The following is a 20,613-nucleotide window of genomic DNA, read 5'->3' as shown; positions in this document are numbered from 1 at the left end:
AGTGGAACTGGGTGTGGTCTGGGATTAATTTTGTTAGGGCTGCGGTAACAAAATATCACAGACTGGCTAGCTTAAACAGCAGAGATTGATTTTATCATAGTTTGGAGGCTGGAGTTCAAGATCAAGGGCCTGGTTGGCAGAGGTGATTTCTTCTGAGACCTCTCTTCTTGACTTGTAGATGGCCATCTTCTCCTTCTGTCTTTACATGGTCTTTCCTCTGTGTTCATGTCTGAGTCCAAATTCCCTCTTGTTATAAGGACAACAGTTCTATTGGGCTTCCCTGGTGGCTCAGACTGTAAAGAATACACCTGCCATGCAGGAGACCTGAGTTCACTCCCTGGGTCAGGAAGATCTCCTAGAGAAGGGAATGGCTACCCACTCCACTAATCTTACCTGGAGAATTCCATGGACAGAGGTCACAAAGGAACTCATTTTTAAATATAATTACCCCCTTAAAGATCTCCAAATATGCCCCCATTCTGAAATACTGGGGTTTAGGGATTTAACACATACATGAATTGTATGTTGGCAGGGGGAACTCAGCTGAATTCATAACAGGAATACAGCCCAGCACAAGAAAGACGAATCCTGAGAGGCAGCCCATTTTGAATATGAGCTCTTTGCCCCTGATGCTCTCTTGCTTTATTTCCTGAGCCACCCCTCAGTGAAGTGATAGACTGAAGCACTGCAAACAGATCAATTTTCAGCAGCAAAAGAGTTCTTCTAGATGGGGTTCTGAATCTTTCCTTTTTTTTTTTTTTTTTGCAAGAAACTCTGATCCTTTACAAATATATGCCATTACTCACTGACAGTACATCCTATTACTGTTTTTGCTGATTCTATGCAAAGTGATAAATTTAGCCTAACTCTTTCTGAGTTGTAGGTAAAATGCACTGAGTTACAGAATAAGAAATAGCAAGCTGCCTGCAAAAATATGTTCAGTGGCAGGATGACTATAATCCGTGGAGATTATGTTCTGCTGTAGCAGAACTACAATTGTGGGTAGCCTTCATTAACCATTTGTTCTGTTACAGACTCTGTACTAAGTGGGTTATGTATGCTACCTCATTATCCACAAAACATGCCGTGATATTATCATTCCCATTTTTCAGATGAAAAAATTGACACTCAGAGAAGTGAAGGCAGTTTGCTCAGGTTTGTTACTCTGTGTCGACCTGTCACCCGTGCTATTAACTACCAAACTCACCTCTAGGAAAAGATGGCCTTGATTTTTGTTTAGGGAGGTATGGAATGGGACGTGATAGCTAGTGATACTTTGCTGAACTTTAAATTATATAACTCCAGAGCTGGAAGAGCTCATGAGATCACCGAGTCCTTGCTCAAGGATGTGCCTTCAGTGACTTAAAACGTTAGAACAATAATTCTGGTTTTCTGATTCCAGGAGGTCCCATTGATTCCCCATTTACTGTGTAATAATGATTATAATGGGCTTCCCAGGTGGCTCAGTGGATAAGAATCCACCTACCAATGCCGGAGACACAGGAGGTTCAATCCCTGGGTCAGGAAGATCCCCTGGGTCAGGAGAAGGAAATGGCAACCCATTCTAGTATTCTTACCTGGAAAATCCCATGACAGAGGAGCCTGGTGGGCTACAGTCTATGGGGTCTCAAAGAATCAGATACAACTGAGCATGCATGCACAATACAATAATCATAACAAAAACACGATGTTGTTTTTAGAGCCCCTTTTTTTCAAAATGTTTCCACCTACTTAAAATTAGAACAACAGTGACTTCCCTGGTAGTTCAGTGGCTAAGAATCCATCTTCCAATGCAGGGGACATGTTTTGATTCCTGGTCAGGGAACAAAGATCCCTCATGCCAAGGGACAGCTAAGCCCTGGCGCTGCAACTCCTGAGCTGACACTCCGGAGCCGGTGCACCACAACTGGAGAGAACCCTGAGTGTTGTAGGAAGAGCCTCTGTGCCCGCAAAGAAAGATCCCACATGCCACAACCAAGACCCAATGTGTCCAAATAAATATTAAGAATGAAAAAACAGAACTGCTGCTGCTGCTAAGTTGCTTCAGTCGTGTCCAACTCTGTGTGACCCCATAGATGGCAGCCCACCAGGCTCCCCCGTCCCTGGGATTCTCCAGGCAAGAACACTGGAGTGGGTTGCCATTTCCTTCTCCAATGCATGAAAGTGAAAAGTGAAAGTGAAGTCTCTCAGTCGTGTCTGACTCTTCAAGACCCCATGGACTGCAGCCTACCAGGCTCCTCCGTCTATGGAATTTTCCAGGCAAGAGTACTGGAGTAGGGTGCCATCGCCTTCTCTGAAAAACAGAACAACAGACTTTAATTGGCTAAGCAGAAAATGGCCCAGGCTTCTCCAGGTGAAGAGGAAATTAACCTTGATGAACAGGAAATGTCTTAGCAGCCATGTTTCTCCCCAACGCAGGCTGTTGTTAGCCTGGATCCCGCTCCTTAGGATTGACTGGAAAAAGCAGACTGTAACTCTCTTGTTCATCGCCCTGGGGCAGAGAACACAGCTTTCAGAATTGGAACACAAAGGACTATATGAATGTTAAGAGCAGAACTTGCACACGGAATAAACTTGAAGGAAGCCATTGTTTCCAAGGTAAAGCCAGAAATTAATATATCACTAAGTATTCTGGGTTGTTTTAGTCGCTAAGCCATGTTGGACTCTTTGGGGACCCTATGGATTGTAGCCTGCCAGGCTCCTCTGTCCATGGGATTTTCCTGGCAAGAATGCTGGAGCAGGTTGCCATTTCCTACTCTAGGGGATCTTCCCAACCCTGGCATCTGAACCTGTGTCTCCTGAGTCGCCTACATTGGCAGGCGGATTCTTACCGCTGAGCCACCTGGGTAGCAAGCCACAAAATCCCTTGCTGGCCAAAACCCAGAGTAGGAAAAAGAAATAAAATAAATGTGTTGTCTTGCTATAAGGCACTTCACAGGCTAGAAAAGAGAGTTAGAGAAATCATATTTAGAACAGAGAGGAACCGGGAAACTCCAAAGAGTCTCTAAAACTAGAATGAAAATCTTCTGTCATTTGAGAATTTTATTTGAGAATTTAAACTCCTGAAGAGAAAGTCCAATTGGCTCAGCTTAGATTCCATGCCTGCGTGGAGTGGTTAATGAACGCCTCTGTAGAGGTGGCCTCCAAGGTCAGCTTCAGCTGCCAAAGTGCAAGGACAGGACCTGGTTTTCTGCCCTTCTCACCAAGAACACAAAACCTTTTTACTCTTTAAAATTATTGAGGACCTCAAAGAGCTCTAGTTTATGTAGCTATCTTACTAGAAATTACAACTGATACATCTGTTAAAAATGTGTTCATGCATTTATCTTCATTTTAAAAAATGCCATTTATGTTCATAAATGGCATATTTTAAAAATGAAAGTAGTTGTATTCAAGAGAGATGTCATTTTACATTTTTTGTAAATTTCTTTGTATCTGGAAGACAGATTTTCATACCTGCTTTTGCATTCGCTTTCCTGTAATATTTTATTTTGGTTAAAGTTTATGAAGGAAAGATGTGAAGTAGAAAAAGGGAGGAGTGTTTTAAAGCCTTTCAGATGATTGTAGAAATTCTTCTTTGATATTATATCGAAACTTAACAAGTAGTAGTTTCTTACAGTCGGAAACCTGGCTGATAAACTTTCATGCTCAGATACTTTAAAATCCATTAGTAGCTCTTGCACTCTGTATGGGTCTCTTATACATGCATGACTTTTGTATCATCAGGCACTGGTCATTTGAAAAATAGTAACTGAGTTATGTGGATCTTCCAAATGTTCCCACACTTCACTGCTGCTAAGTTGCTTCAGTCGTGTCTGACTCTGTGCGACCCCGTAGACGGCAGCCCACCAGGCTCCCCTGTCCCCGGGATTCTCCAGGCAAGAACAATGCACTGGTGGTATACAAAATCATAGTGATAAGAAACACCACCATCTCATCCAAAAAATATTTAAGCACTGAGACACTGTCAAACTTATAGTGGAGTCACTGTTTTCTATTATTTTCTAATTTTCACATGAAAACGTAAATGTTATTAGTAGCAAAAATACTATTATTGACTCTGAAATGACATTTTCACCTCACTCATTTTTGATTAAGTGCCCAATATTTAGGTCTTGATACTCACAGTTTATCTGTCACTCTTTCAAGGCCAAGGGGAATTTCGTGGGGGAAAAAATAAAACAATCTTGCTCACACACAAGCCCCTGCGCAAGTGCTCCCACTCAAAACAATCACAGTGCTTCTGCACACAAAACAAGCACTTTGTTTCAGTTCAGTTGCTCAGTCGTGTCCAACTCTTTGCGACCCCATGGACTGCAGCACACCAGGCTTTCCTGTCCATCACCAACTCCTGGAGCTTACACAAACTCATGTCCATCAAGTTCGTGATGCCATCCAACCATCTCATCCTCTGTCGTCCCCTTCTCCTCCTGCCTTCAATCTTTCCCAGCATCAGGGTCTTTTCCAACGAGTCCGTTCTTTGCATCAGGTGACGAAACTATTGGAGTTTCAGCTTCAGCATCAGTCCTTCCAGTGAATATTCAGGACTGATTTCCTTTAGGATTGACCTTTTGGACACCTCATTTAATCATAAAAAAAATATTTAAATAACATGTACTCGAGGGCCAAGGCTTAATAAATTAATAATTCATATTGCTTCATCAATGACATTTTAAAATGAAACTGGCTTTTAAAAGAATTGTATGTGGTGGTGAAGAAATGGATACAGTGGCTACTAGTATTATTTGGTGGCACTCTTGAATTTATATAAAGTACCAGTGATTTGACTTTGCTTTTTTTTTGAGTCACTTCTTACCTAGAATTGATTTTAAAAAAATGTTTTTAAGGTCACAGAACATTTGTTTGATGCTTTATTTCTCTCTCTTTGGCTATGCTGGGTTGTTGCTGTGTGTGCGGTGAATGGGGGCTACTCTAGTTGTGGTGTGCAGGCTTCTCACTGCAGTGGCTTCTCTTGGTGCATGGGCTCTAGGGCATGGGGACTTCAGTAGTTGTGGCTCATGTGCTTAGTTGCCCCGAAACGTGTGATCTTCCTGGACCAGGGATCGAACATTTGTCTCCTGCATTGTCAGGCAGATTCTTAACCGCTGGACCACCAGGGAAGTCCTAGAAATAAACTTCAATAAATTTAAAAAGTAAAAATCATACAAATAACACCTGTATAGTTTTTATTTTGATTCACCAATTTTAGTATTTTGTTCCTGTTTTGCCTTATGCCTTTTGCCCTCTCCTTTTTTTTTTTTCCCTGAAACATTTTAGAGTAAGTTACCCATATAATTGTCATTTATTGCTAAATATTTCAGCCTGCATTTCCTAAGAAGGATATTCTCCTGAATAACCCCAGTACTTTGATCAACTTTATAAAGTTACATTGATACAATATCTCTATTGCTCATATTCCAGATTTGTCAACTAGGCTGATGAGGTCATTTATCTGTGCAAGACGCAGTATGGAGTTGCTGCTGCTGCTGCTTAGTCGCTTCAGTCGTGTCCGACTCTGTGCGACCCCATAGACTGCAGCCCACCAGGCTCCCCCGTCCCTGGGATTCTCCAGGCAAGAACACTGGAGTGGGTTGCCATTTCCTTCTCCAATGCATGAAAGTGAAAAGTGAAAGTGAAGTCGCTCAGTCGTGTCCGACTCCCAGCGACCCCATGGACTGCAGCCTACCAGGCTCCTCTGTCCGTGGGATTTTCCAGGCAAGAGTACTGGAGTGGGGTGCCATTGCCTTCTCCAAGTGTGGAGTTAGGTATTGTGTTTAGTTCTGTTATCTATTCAGCTTCTTTTATTTTGGAATATACTTCCACAAACTTTTCTTCTTTGAAGACATTGACATTTTTGAGAGTAAAGGCCACATTCCCACACTCCTCTATGCCTCCACTTAAAAAAAAAAGAAACAACTTTTTTTAAAAGAATAAAAAACTTTATTTTCTGTTCATCTAATGTTTTATTATGGTTAGATTCTGATTATGCATTCTAGGTCAGAATCCTGCCTAGGTATCCTTCTCAGGAACCACATCATTGGAGCCCACCTTAGTCATATGTCATAATGTTAATGGTGATCACCAGTTAGGGTGTGGTCTGAGTTCTCTTCTGTACAATCACTGTGCTTTATTTTTCTCCTTTACCACAGTAAGAAATCTGTGGGGAGATACTTTAAGACCATGCAAATGTCCTGCTGCTTATCCATTGATGAGATTTAGCATCCATTGATGATTCTTGCTTGATCTAATATTTATTATGGTGGTTACTATATATGTGTGTGTGTATATATATCTATATATCTATATGTCTATCCTATGCTATCTATTTTATCTTTCTTTTACTGACATAAATTTATGAATTCTTATTTTTTCAGTTGTTTACAATACATTCTTGTACTTAATTATTTGGTTGCTAAAATTGTCCCAACTCTTGCCAAAGGGAGCCCTCCGAGCTACTTTCTATGTCTTTGTGATGTGTCCCAATCACTTTTCATTCTTCTGAGCTCTTTCTTACTTTCTGGCATAAGTTATCACCTCATTTCATACCTACCTACCCTGCCCTAGTCCCTGACTCAGCTGTTTCTTCAGGGTGGCCTGATTCCTTTTAGATCCCATTGTTCTTGCACCATCAGGGGGTCAATGTCAAGTGAAAAGGGCAAGTAAAGTCTTAATGTTGTTATGAAAATAGTTTTGACCTCTTGGACTTCCTGAAAGTATCTCAGGAACTCCCAGAAATCTGTGGGCACTTTGAGAACTGTTAATGAATATAAATTATGCTTAAGTCTATGGTCAGGTGTTCATGATTTATATTGTATAATGTGTGTTAAATCATCTTCATTGGAGAGCTAAAGATACCCACTTAGCAGCTGTGAGATCTTAGTTACTTGGCCTCTCTGGGTTTCATTCTCATCATCTGGAATTAGGGATGATATTACTTCCCAGTACTGCTGAGGATTAAATGCAATAACTCACCTAAATGTTGGATGAAGGGCCTAATATGGAGTGAATGCTTCGTAAATATGTCTTTAGGGGGCAGGTAGCTTGTCTCTTTAGTTCACTCATCATCAGATTGAGGAATGGTATTCAGGCATGGAAGGAACTGCGCTCACAGCTAAACCTTTTTTAGTTGCTAGCTCCTGGACTTGGAGCTGATGCCATAGTGGTATGAGGTTTGGTGGTCTTAGGAGAGGGATAAATATATTTTGTATGTGTGAGAGAGGCAAACTGTGGTCAGAGGGCAGACTCTGGTGGAATGTATTTTCCAAAATGGTCACAGCAAGATCTCCCATCCTGCCCCTTGTGTGAAGTGCCACTCCTTGCATTGAGAAGTGAGGTCTGTGTTTCCTCTCTATGAACCTGGGTAGGCCTTTGGCTATGGCAGAATCGGTGCTCTGAGTCATTCGATGGTATGTCCTAACAATCAGTGCAGCTTGCACTAGGGTGTCTTGGAATGCTCGCTGTAGGAAGCAGCCCAGTCTGAGGAAGCAGCAGCCACAGGGAGAGGTCACATGGAGATGTTCTGGTGCACAGTCTCAGGTGAGGTCTCCAATCACAGCACCAACTACCAGACATGCAAGTGAGGAAGCCCTGATGAGCTATTCAGTACCAGCCTCTCTCTGATGCAGCCACATGAGCAAGCTGAGCCAAGACTGCTCGGCTCAGCCCAAATAGCCCTCAGAACCTGAGAGATAAGAAGAAAACGATGTTGTTGTAAGCTACGACATTTGGGGTGCTTGCTTACACAGTGATAGATAGTAGTCTCTATCCATAGGTAGAAGCTAAGAACGGGTCATCTCTACGACAAACATGAGCTATGAAATAGGTCATAGGTGATGTGAAGACACTTGTCCAAACTTGGCAAATGCCCCAAGCAGAGTTCTGATGAAGAAAGACTCTTCACAGACTTACACATAATGACTATTGCTCTTCTGGAACCAAATTTGAAAAGTGTGGGGTAAGTGGTTTCTGACATGGATGACACCCACTGGGTGCTCTTGAGGCAGCTGTAGAAGTCCTTCCATTCTTTCCTTCCTTCCTGTTTTCTTTTTCTCTCCTCTCCTGAACCTCCTTCGCCTCTTCTGCCTTGTCCTCACACTCTTTCTTCTGCACCTGTAGCAGTTTGATGAAAAAAAAGAAGAACATGAATGTTGAAGGTAAGCTGGCCTAAGTTTAAACCCACTGATCAGTAACTTGACTTCGGGCCTGTTCTCTTTTCTCTCCTAGCCTCACTTCTTCCATCTGTAAATTACAGTTTACAGGGAATCATTGAGATGATTAGATGGCATTATTAAAGCATTCAGCATGTTGCTAGGCATGTTGATGATCACAATCCATGTTTCTCTCACACAACCCGAGTTTTCTCCTTTGCTTTTTCCAAAGCTCCCTGGCCTCTTTCCCCAGATCATCCCATTTCACAGATGCTGTTTTGTTTCCACTCTCGGTTTGCTCTGCCAGTGCCCCCAGCAGGCCTACCAATTCCAGATGCTGGGAGAAAAGCCCTTGATCCAGGCTGAATGCAGGGATGATATTCACTAACATGCAGATGGCACGTTAGGTACCTATGGGGAGCTTGTGTTCTGGATTGGAAACTGGCAAAGACAAAAATTTCTTGGCAGAAATGGACTCCTAGTCACGGGTAGGCAGGAAAGAACAGAGGCAGATGAAGGTTGGCTGATGGCACTGAGTCGTTCCTCTGGAGTCGAAATCTGCACCCATAGCCCGGATACAAGTGAAGTAGCTGCATCCTGGGAAGGGGTGGTTTATCTGAATGAGAAGGGGAGCTGGGATTCGGGGAGAGAATATCTTAGAGAAAAGAGTTGTACCCACAGGGTGTTTAATTACCTATCTTTGTGTCAGATGCTCGTGTGGGTTAAATGGGCCTGATCTGGCAATGAACGCACAAAGTCAACGGGAATTTTGAGGGCAGATCAAATGCACCACCAGAAGAACTGTGAATTTTGCAGCCAAACAAGCCTCCAAGGCTGAACCAAATGATGTGCTAGAACACGGCGTGTATCTAGGCATTCTGAAGAACAACAACAACAAAATGGTGAAACAGGAAACTGCATTTATAAAGACCATTGCCATAACCACATGGTGGGAAATAGGACTCCAGGGTAGACAGTGAGAGCTGTTTTTGTTCAAGGAGTCTTTGTTATGGATACTTGTATTTCTATACAAATCTTTTCCTTTTGGCCTTGGTTTCTATTTTCAAACTCCAAGGATTCACAGATTGGACTCACAGATTGCTAGTACTAAAGAGATCCTTAGAGATTACCTAGTTCCACCCTGTCATTTCTTGGCCAAGGTTACTAAAGCCCAGCGAGGTCTAATAAATTTTCTAAGAACACACAGCTAGCTTGGAGTCAGGCCAAGACTGGAAGCTTGGCTGCCTGATTCCCTCTTTCACCGTCTCTCTATGCCACAGCTTCTCAGAAAGTAAAGGGTCTGCACTTTTTTGGTCAACCAGTAACTGTGAAAGTGTTAGTCACTCAATCATGCCCAACTCTTTGCAACCCCGTGGACTGTAGCCTGCCAGGCGCCTCTGTCCTTGGAATTCTCCAGGCAAGAATACTGGAGTGGGTATCCGTTCCCTTCTCCAAGAGATCATCCCAAGCCAGGGATCGAACCTCAGTCTTCTGAATTGGCAGGCAGATTCTTTACCCTCTGAGTCACCAGGGAAGCCCCTTCACATGAAAAATATTTATTAGATGCCACCAGCAATTCTATAATATGTACACATTTTTGCTCTAAGTGAAATCACTTCCTCCTTCAGGGAGATTCCTAATAATCTGAAAAAGAAATACTCTTTAAATACAGGGCATAGTTCAGTGGAAACTAGGTTAAAGTTGCTTGTACATTCATTCAACAAATATTTATTAATCACCTACTGTGTTCCAGTTACTGTATTCATCATCATGGTTTCAGTTATGAACAAAACAGACAAATGACACAGAACAGAGAGACTCAGTACATACATGTCCAGTAGAAACAGATCCAGCATTTAGGGTTGACCACACCTTTAATATACTGTGGGGGAATAAAACGAATATGTTCTATGAGGGTTGGGAGGTAGTTGTTTTTGCTGTGAATTAGTCAGATCTTATAATGTCATATTTGGCTCATAAAAACTGTTGACGAGTCAGAAAAAAAGATTAATATAGCAATTTTTAAAAATGACTCTTATATTCCTATAAGGACAAAAATAAATGGGAGTGAGGTATTTGAATTAGAATTTAGAAACTCAAGAATGGCTTGAAACTAACTTGAATATGGGGAAATGTTAGCTGGACAGGCTCTATCTTCATAGAGAACTTTGCAAAAGAAAATGAGCTTCAGGCACGGAGGGAGAGATTGAGGATGGATGTAAAGAAACTTTTCTTGGCATTCAAAGTGATACATCTGGATTTGGATCTAATCTACACCATTGGTAGAGGAGGGGAAAGTTTCTTTTCTCTTGTTCACTTCTCTCCTTCTAAGTTCTTAGTCAGAAACTATGCTGGTAATGTTTTCAGTTTTTTTCCCTGAAGATTAGGCAGAATCATGAAATATTTGAGGTTCTGCAGTCCCTGAGTTCCTGCTCTGTCCCCCTGAGCCTGTCCATCGGCATCAAGTCCCTTCAGACTTCCTCTGATGAGAGCAGATTCTCCGCATCGCAGTACCTGTGAGTCTGTGTGGTGGCTCCTCCCAACCACATTCCTCAAGCACAGACATTTAAGATCTTGATCTCCAAGTGTGGTTCTGGGCAGGATTAGCCCTACCCCACATCAACTGAATACCCAGTGATTTCTATGCATTTTAAAGTTTGAGAAGCTTTGTTCTGGAACACTGGCCACTGAGGAGGACATACTTGACCTCAAACCTTGGCTCTGCTGTCATCTGACTCTATGACCATGGAGATTCCCTTTCCTCATCTGTAAAGTGGATACAAGAGTTCTTGCTTCTTAGACTCTCAGAAAGGCCTTTCCTGGTTATCTGACTTCACATGCATCCTTCCTATTACATTGACCTCAGTTTATTAAGTTTCTCCATGATCACAGTTACTACAACTTGAAATTACTAGTGTCTATCTTGTAGGGCTTCCTAGGTGGTGCTAGTGGTAAAGAACCTGCCTACCAATGCAGGAGACTTAAGGGATGCGGGTTAGGTCTCTGGGTTGGGAAGATCCCCTGGAGAAGGAAGTGGAAACCCACTCTAGTATTCTTGTCTGGAGAATCCCACGGACAGAGGAGCCTGGTGGGCTACAGTCCATGGGGTCACAGAGTCAGACACAACTAAAGCAGCTTAGCATGCGCATCTTGTTTAGAATGTATGTCCTATGAAGGCAGGAACCTTGTTGCTCCTTGATATTTAACATTTTCAGGACTTCGCGCAGTACCTGGCACCTAAATGGTGGTTCCATATTTGTTGAATAACTGAATATTATAATGGTTGTTACGTAATGCAAGAAAAACATTAGCTCTATGTCTGACTTGGAGAAAATATTCGCTAAATGGTAGCTATTGGTAAAACTGACTGCTTAATTGTGAAGCCCAGCATAAAATGAAAGTGCAAAGCCCCTTGTTCAAAAAAATTATGAAGAATTTCAAGAACAATAGCATATTAACCCAAGGGCCCTTCTCAGAGTTGGACCCTTTGTAACTATATGGACTGCATGCCCAGGAGGCCGGCTCTAGGTATCGATAGTGTTACTAATACTGTGGTTACTCTGTGGTTCATATGGTCAGCACCCTAGGAGGGTCGTCTCCCCCCTTCTCCTTGAGGTGTGACATCAGGCCAAGAGTCCCATAGTCTACCTTGCCTCCTGAGACTCAGCCCACCCTCCTCCACCTGCCCCAATGAAAAGACTAAGAGATAACTGGAAACTTGACAAATTGCAAAACGGACCCTGTCCAGTCAGCCGGGTCTAAACTCTTCCTCACAGCGGAGTGCTGATTTACACCTGATTAGTAAAGGTGGTGTTTATTGAATCAGCAAAAGTTCTGCAAATGTGCACCAAACAGAATTTCAGATGAGTTTCTGTAGTGCATGTATACACAATGTATGGCTTTTAATTTCCTTGATAATGTAAAAGTACAGTCTGAGATGAGGAACGAGGCAGACAGAGTCACTCAGTTCTAATGTAACAACTTCTCTTTATGAGAAACTGAAAATCAGGGCAGGGCTTAGAATATAAAACAGTCAGGAGGAAATGAAGCTAAAAGGAGGGAGAGATGAATCCACTCGAAAACAACCAGCACGGCGGTGCAACTGGTCCTCGGATCCGCTGGATGGTGGGAGCCTGATGACCAAAATCAAGGTGTTCCCAGGGGTCCCAGCCCTGCGGGGCTTAGCATGACATCCTTACTGGGCTACATTTATCCTTTCAGAGCCCGGGTTCCTTGGGCCATTCAGCAGGGAAAATCATGCACCTCCTGCCTACCTTTGTAGGCAGAGAATAAAGAATGTTACTCTTGTGAAAACGTTTTGTTCAACATGGGACCCAAAAGCAAGGCAGTATGCTCTGTAGAAAGACCACTGGCCTGGAAGTCAAAAAGCACAGTTTCTGATACGTATTTTCCTATTTATTAACTACCCTTCTTCAGTGCTTTGGAGCCGAGTGGCTAGATCTGGGAGAAAATTTCAAAGCTGTTGCTATCTGGCTGTGTAAACTCGGATGGACAGGAGTCCTTTAAGTCCTCTGAGCCTCAGTTTTCTCATCTGTGAAATGGGACCGAACTAAAGCCAAGAGAATGTTTAGCACACCTGGCAAGTCCTCAGCATTTCTTTCAGAGCTCCGTTTTCCCTATTGTTGATTGGGATTTTAGAAAACCTCAAAGCACCGTCCTGCCATATGACACTCCAGTGTGCTGCATTCAGGCTGGAGACATCTTATTGCCCCTGTAGCTCCTTATCCTCTCTTCCACCGGCCCCAGTTTCTGTAGGGCCTTTTTGTTCAGAGTTATATGTCAACCGCATTTGCCAATGGTATTAACTTGTAACTGTGGTGGAAGCTCTCTAGTAGAGGCTTGTGCTTGAATTGAAAGATTTTGAAACCAAAAGCACTTCACAGAGGCAAAAGAGCAACAGGTAGGTGGAATTTATATCCGGAGACACTGGCCCTACTGGGTGTACCTTCCAAACATATAGCTCAGGCTCTATATACTTGTGAGGTCCATTTGAGCCAAGGTTTTAACTACCTATGAGGTTTGAAATGCAAGAATAGCTTAATATATCTGCTCAGCCTTAATGACCGTGTGATTTTGATGATGACCTCAATTCTGCTATCCATTGTTTTATTCTTTATCATTCTCAGCATTACATAGAAATCTGCTTGTGCTGTGCTGTGCTCAGTCATGACTCTTTGAGACCGCATGGACTGTAGCCCGCCAGGCTCCTCTGTCCATGGGATTCTCCAGGCAAGAATACTGGAATGGATTCCAATTTCTTCCTCCAGGGGATCTTCCCAACCCAGGGATTCAAACTGCATCTCCTGCCTTGGCAGGCAGATTCTTTACCACTGCCATCTGAGAAGCCCAGAAGTCTACTTATTAGACACAAATCACAGTGGCTGTACAGTTCATGATTTTCCCAGCAGCTGTGTGTGTTTCCCAGCTTCCTCTAGCACAGACATGACCCCACTCTAGCCAGCCCTGTAGACCCAGGACCCTAGGCTGCCCCAACTGCCATAGCTTCCCCTACCATAGTGAATGGTTCTGGAGGTGGCCATGTCACTCAAGGCAGGCCAGTTTTGTCCTTTCTCTAGATTTTTCCAACAAACTGCTAAACACAATGAAAAAAACATGAGGCCAGAGTGATATGCAGCCCAGTGTCCCCATTGGCATATAGCTCTAGAAATGAGACAGATGGACAGCCATATAGATCACTGATGATATTCTAGCCAGTGCATTCCTGCCCTTTTCCAAAGTCACGCCACTCACAAACGGAAGTCCTCATTGTTCAGTCTGATACAAACATCCACATGGACGAACAACAAGACGTCATTTCTCTCAGAGTTACGATTACAGAGGTGATGTTACAGTGGGTAATAAAGCACAGGGTGTGATTAAGTAAAGACTGGTGGGTACAAATTACTCTTGCAAGAATGCTGGTGGGGAGAGGGAGAAAGAGGTCAGGCAATAGTGGATGTGATATTGTGATATAAGAAAGGCACATTTGGTCTTCCTCCCCAGTTTCCGGCATAGAACTTCTGAACCCTTTGAGTTTCTGGGTGACAGGAAGAGTGAGAAGATTCCTTTGCTTTTTTTTTTTTTTGACTGTGCTGGATCTTAACTTTCGGCACCTAGACTCTCTAGTTGCAGCATGTGAGCTCTTACTTGCCACATGTGGGATCCAGTTCCCTGACCAGGTATTGAACCCTGGGCCCCCACGCACTGGGAGCACAGAGTGTTAGCCACTGGTTCACCAGTTCCTGTTATTCTTAATAAGCTTTTAGAAATATACCGAGTTTATGCTGATGAGATCACTCTTGGTGGGCTTCTAGGTAGCTTCAGGTTGGGGGCTGGTACCAAAGGAACCAACCATGTGGCTAAAAGGCAGAGACTTTCAGTCCCACCCTCTGACCTCTCAAGAAGGAGGGGCTGGAGATCGAGTTAACCACCAATGATCAATGATTTAATCAACCATGTTTATAAAATGGAACTCCCATAAAAGCTCTAAAGAAAGGGGCTCTCAGAACTTCTGGTTGATGAAACGCATCCACGTGCCAAGAGGGTGGTATACCCCAAACTCCATGGAAACAGAAGCTCCTACACTTCAGATCCTTCCGGACCTTGTGCCTCATCATCTGGCTGTTGACTTGTATCCATTTTATTAACTTCTATAATGAACCAGTACTCATAAGTAAAGTGTTTCCCTGAAATCTGTGAGCTGTTCTAGCAAATTTTTGAGCCCAAAGAGAATGTCATGGGAACCCCTGATTTATAGCTGGTTGATCAGAAGTACAGGAGACCTGGCCTTGCAGTTGGCATCTGAAGTGTGGGCAGCCATGTGAGACTGAGCCCTTTAACTTATAGGGTCTAACTCCAGTTAGTTAATGTCAAAATTGAGTCATTGGACACCCAAGTGGTAAACTGAGAATTGGTTGTTGTTGTGGAAAAAACCCTACACATTTGGTGTCAGATGTGTCCTGATGTTGTGAAAAAAAAAAAAAAAAAGCAAATCTTATTAATAGCATAGCAGGCTCAAAGGAAGGTAGATTTTTCAGGCTAAAGGAGAATTTTAGCTGCCTGAGTTGTCTCTCCTCTCTTTAAGATGGGGAGAGGATAACCAAGGGAGCAAAGTCTCAGGAGAAATGCGGCTAAAGGAGAATTTTAGCTGCCTGAGTTGTCTCTCCTCTCTTTAAGATGGGGAGAGGATAACCAAGGGAGCAAAGTCTCAGGAGAAATGCAGAAGAAGTTGTCAGAAGGGGCAGTAGCGTTGGTCAGTATAGACGCTTCCCCTTTGAGAGCACAGCAGAGGAAGAGAAAATGATACTAGAGAAAATCTGAGAGATGGAGAGAAATTGAGGAAACTCATGCTGGGGTGGCCATGATTTTCTTACTGCAAGTGAAGATTTGGGAGATTAAATTGCTGTTCAAACAGAAATGTTTCCCTCTGGGGCCTGGGCTCTGCTCCCATGCTCTCTGGAACCACCCAAGCGCCAAGGAAAGGAGAGGGTGGTGGCCAAAACAGACCCCAGGAAGGACAATGCCTCTGGTGTTGATGTCTACTTTGTAATTGATGGGTTGGCATTGACTGTCATAACTCAACCTCCCTCCCGCAGCAAGGGCCTCCATTGAGGCTGTGGGAGCCTGCTGTGCACAGGGCTGTGGAGAAAAGACATGTTCTGTTAAATCAGAACCTGACAGAGCAGAGGGAACCAATGGGCTGTTTATCCAGGTGATCTTTCTTTCATCTCTTAGTCAACTGCTAGAAGGACATTTCCCAAGGGGATATTTTCTGATGTCCTGGTTCTACTGGGACTGTGGAGAGTGACTGTCCTAATGTGCCATGACTCTATATTATCCTCTGGTCTCCAAGATGGCAGACTCATGTGAAGCCTTAAGGGAGTGTCACTTGCGTTAAGAATATTCTAGAGCCAACTAGGTTGTTTGCCAGCTTAGCTTTCTGTTTTCATTTTGACTTCACAGCTGAGAGAGTATCGAATATAGAGGGTAAGACTCTGATCATACTGGTAGGTGGATCTTGTTTTGAATCTCACTGTAACTCTGATGATTTTGCATGACCTTCACAAAGTTATTTTAACCTCTTTACTTTTCCATTCTTCACCTGTAAAAAAACATGAGTACCTACTTAATCGACTATGAATATTAAATAAGAAAACATGTATAACATTCTTAGGTATAGCCAGCATGTAGTGGGTACTCACATAGCTGGATTCAAAGATGCCAAGAGAGAGAATCCAGGGCTCCTTATTCCTTCTTGTATCACAAGATTTGGAGAATTTTGGTTTGTTTTTTTAAACTGTTATGAGACTCCAGTGTACTTTGGGCATGAATAAAAATGAAAATGTTAGTCACTCAGTTGTCAGATTCCTTGCAACCCCATGAACTGTAGCCTTCCAGGCTCCTCATCCATGGAATTCTCCAGTCAGGAATACTGGAGAAGATCCCCTTCTGCAGGGGATCTTCCTGACCTAGGGACTGAACTCAGGTCTCCCTCATTGCAGGCAGATTCTTTGCTGCCTGAGCCACCAGGGAAGCCCTACTTTGAGCATTTCTTTATGTAATTAAGCAGGGAGGTCAATTTAAAGCTTCTGTCATTAGCTTTATTTTTAATTAAGTGACTTGTTGAAAGGCAGACCACTAGGTCTCTCTGGTCAGTAAGTTTATCATATACTAAATCTAATCCATTGATATTGACCATTTAGGACATGGTAGTGAGGATTTTCTAGGCCAGATTGAAAGAATCTAGGCTATGATTGATTAGTGATGTCAGCCCAAGACATGGTTAGGATTGTGACTTAACCTCTTCCACATATGTGCTGACTCTGTATAGACCCTGAGGTCATGGATCACAGATGCAAGTCAGAGGCCAGAAAATGTTACATAAATTGCAGAATTGCCAATGCTCATGGAGAAGTTACCTGCTGATTTGAAGAGGCTAAAGCAGTGGCTGTCATTAAAACCAAGGGCACTGAACCGTGGATGGCTATAATGAGAAAGAGACAGCATTTGCAGTCTTGTACTTGGAGAATGACAGTGCATTGTGCGTGTATAAATCTGGAGCCTCTAGAATTGACAGGTTTAGGACTGTGTCTGCACAATCTCAGGGAAATGTTTACAGAGTTAAAAAAAAAAGTGCCAATCAGCTGGTTGATGGCATCAGGACTTGCCTGATTTCCCGCTGCATGTCTGCTCCTCCCCAGAGTTGGAATTATTTGGGTCCCATGTGTAGCTCAGCTGGGGCCACCCCATACCCTGAACCTAATTCTTGCTGCTGTCAACAGAGATTTTAAGAACTCTAGTGGGCCTTGAGGTCACCTAGCACCACCGACCCTGGCATCTAAGCCAGCTGTGGTCTGAGTCTGGTCTTGTTGCCTTGAGCCCTCAGGGGTTGGGATCCGCCTGATGTCCTTGAAGGCAGGCCTATCGTCACCGTGTTGGTCTAGATCTCTAACATGATTTTTTCCACTGGATTTTACATACACCTGTAAGGGTGTCTGTCCTCTTTCCTCTTTCTTTCATGTATCAGAGGCTTTCTAATTATACAGCCTGCATCTTATTAGTGAGGTTTTTCACTTCCACAGGGGATGTTTAGGTGACGGAAACAAGGTGAGCTTTGAAATTAGCCAGACCTAGCTTCCAATTTCAGCTCAGCATTTTTTTAACTACGTGGCATTTAAGCACATGGGTCCATTTTCTCATTTATAAAATGTTAATAACACAGCAGGGTGTTATATCCTGAAGGAAATAGACAAACACATTGGAGGACCTAGCATATAGGAGTTGCTAACACGTGAACCACTGACAACGAAATGACACTACCAATGGCTATTATTTATTGAGCACTTGCCATGTGTGAGACGTTGATCCAAATAGTCTCCATAGTAAAATTAATACTATATTTCACATTTTATAGACAAAGAATCTGAGGTTTGGCAAGGTCAGTAACTTATCCAACCTCACCCAGAGAATCCAGGGCAGACCCTGGGTTTAAGTCAAGAGCTGCTTATCCAACCTAAAGCCTGACCTCCTTTAATCACACTACAGGGTCAACAATAATATAAGCATCTTCCATCCATTTGGGTGAATGTTCTTGTGTTCTCTGAAGCTGACTTTGTCCCAAGCATTTACTGTGCCCCTCTGGACATAAATGATGGCAGGTTTCCTCAACCCACTCCCCTCAGTATGCCTCATTCTGTTCCCATGGAACATTTTACAGCTGACCGTGTCAAAAGATATGACACCCTCAAGTCTATTAAGACAAATACATTTGAGTTTAAAAATACTGAGTTGATTTTATAAACAGTCCTGGAAGCAGTTTTCAAATCTGGGCTCCCAACTAACAAAGTATCGATACTTTCCCTTTATTAATGGGAAAATAAGCATCTCCTTGGGAAAGGAAATGACAATGCACTCCAGTATTCTTTCCTGGAGAATCCCATGCACAGACTAGCCTGGCAGGCTACACCCCATGGGGTTGCAAGAGTTGGATATGACTTAGCCACTAAACTGCCACCATCAAACATCACCTATAAATGGGTTTTTCCTTCCCTGGCCCTTCTCATCAGATACACAGGACTGAATGGGCATATTTCATGCGTGAGGATGTCATGTGAGACTAGGTGAACAGGTTATCGATCCAGAACAGACCTCATGTATGAATCTGCTTGGCCCTGCCCTATGATGGTTCTTCCTGCTCCCTCTGTTCCTGTGGGATATTGTTTCATTAAAGGTTAGGCAGAAAAATGAGCATTTGCTGTGACTCCAGGAACTCAAACTGGGACTCTGAAAAAAACCTAGTGGGGTAGGAGGGGGTGAGAGCTAGGAGGGAGGATCAAGAGGCAGGGGACATATGTATACCTATGGTTGATTCGTGATGATGTATGGCAGAAACCAACACAATATTGTAAAGCAATTATCCTTCAATTTTAAAATAAACAAATTGCCAGTCCAGGTTCGATGCAGGTTACAGGATGCTTGGGGCTGGTGCACTGGGATGATCCAGAGGGATGGTATGGGGAGGGAGGTGGGAGGGGGGTTCAGGATGGGGAACACGTGTACACCTGTGGCAGATTCATGTTGATGTATGGCAAAACCAATACAATATTGTAAAGTAGTTAGCCTCTAATTAAAATAAATAAATTTAAATTTAAAAAAATAAATTGGAAAAAAATTTAAAAAGTTTAGGCTGGAGTGATGAAAGTGAAAGGGGAGAGTGAAAAAGTTGGCATAAAGCTCAACATTCAGAAAACGAAGATCATGGCATCTGGTCCCATCACTTCATGGGAAATAGATGGAGAAACAGTGGAAACAGTGTCAGACTTTATTTTTGGGGGGCTCCAAAATCACTGCAGATGGTGACTGCAGCCATGAAATTAAAAGACGCTTACTCCTTGGAAGGAAAGTTATGACCAACCTAGATAGCATATTCAAAGCAGAGACATTACTTTGCCAACAAAGGTCCATCTAGTCAAGGCTATGGTTTTTCCTGTGGTCATGTATGGATGTGAGAGTTGGACTGTGAAGAAGGCTGAGCGCCGAAGAATTGATGCTTTTGAACTGTGGTGTTGGAGAAGCCTCTTGAGAGTCCCTTGGACTGCAAGGAGATTCAACCAGTCCATTCTGAAGGAGATCAGCCCTGGGATTTCTTTGGAAGGAATGATGCTAAAGCTGCAACTCCAGTACTTTGGCCACCTCATGTGAAGAGTTGACTCATTGGAAAAGACTCTGATGCTGGGAGGGATTGGGGGCAGGAGGAGAAGGGGACGACAGAGGATGAGATGGCTGGATGGCATCACTGACTCAATGGACGTGAGTCTGAGTGAACTCCGGGAGTTGGTGATGGACAGGGAGGCCTGGCGTGCTGCGATTCATGGGGCTGAAGAGTCGGACACGACTGAGCAACTGAACTGAACTGAACTGAACACTGATGGACCTGGAGATTGTCATACTGAATGAAGTAAGTCAGATTAGGAGAATTATCATATGATATCCCTTATATGTGAATCACTAAAAAGTGATACAAACTAACTTATTTACAAAACAGAAACAGACTCACAGACTTAGAGAACAAACATGGTTACCAGAAGGGGAGGGTAGAGGGAAGGGATAATTTAGGGCATTTGGGATCACCATGTACACACTGCTATATTTAAAATGGATAACCAACAAGGATTTACTGTGTAGCACAAGAAACCGCTCAATATTATGTGGCAGGCTGGATGGGAGGGGAAGGGAGTTTGGGGAAGAATAGATACATGTATGGCTGAGTCCCTTTGCTGTCCACCTTAAACTATCACACCATTGTTAATCAGCTATACTCCAATTCAAAATAAATTAAAAAAAAATAGGTTAGGCTGGAGTCATGGGGAGTGAAGTCTTTTTGTAGGGTGGCTGTAATCAACCAATGAATAATGAGGAAGTTGTTAATATTTGGCTACCAAAATAC

At 43.1% G+C, this 20,613-nt stretch overlaps 1 long non-coding RNA gene across 8 annotated transcripts in view; it reads left to right on the top strand.

The window, feature by feature from the left end:
• The first annotated feature begins 2,309 nt into the window (after positions 1-2,309).
• Positions 2,310-20,613, top strand: part of LOC147359268 (uncharacterized) — a 159,569-nt gene continuing 141,265 nt past the window's right edge. Inside the window, exon 1 of one of the 8 annotated variants that reach the window (XR_015140659.1) lies at positions 2,310-2,598. This is a non-coding gene — a long non-coding RNA (uncharacterized LOC147359268). The remainder of the gene's footprint in view (positions 2,599-20,613) is intronic. The other 7 variants (XR_015140658.1, XR_015140657.1, XR_015140654.1 and 4 more) reach the window with 7 other exon arrangements.

Source organism: Bos grunniens, chromosome 14 (genome assembly GCF_055505025.1).
Source record: "Bos grunniens cultivar Pamir isolate PY7600 chromosome 14, Bosgru_T2T1.0, whole genome shotgun sequence".
NCBI lineage: Eukaryota > Metazoa > Chordata > Mammalia > Artiodactyla > Bovidae > Bos > Bos grunniens.
Note: the sequence above shows the minus strand (reverse complement) of the source record. Positions and strands in the feature narration are given on the sequence as shown.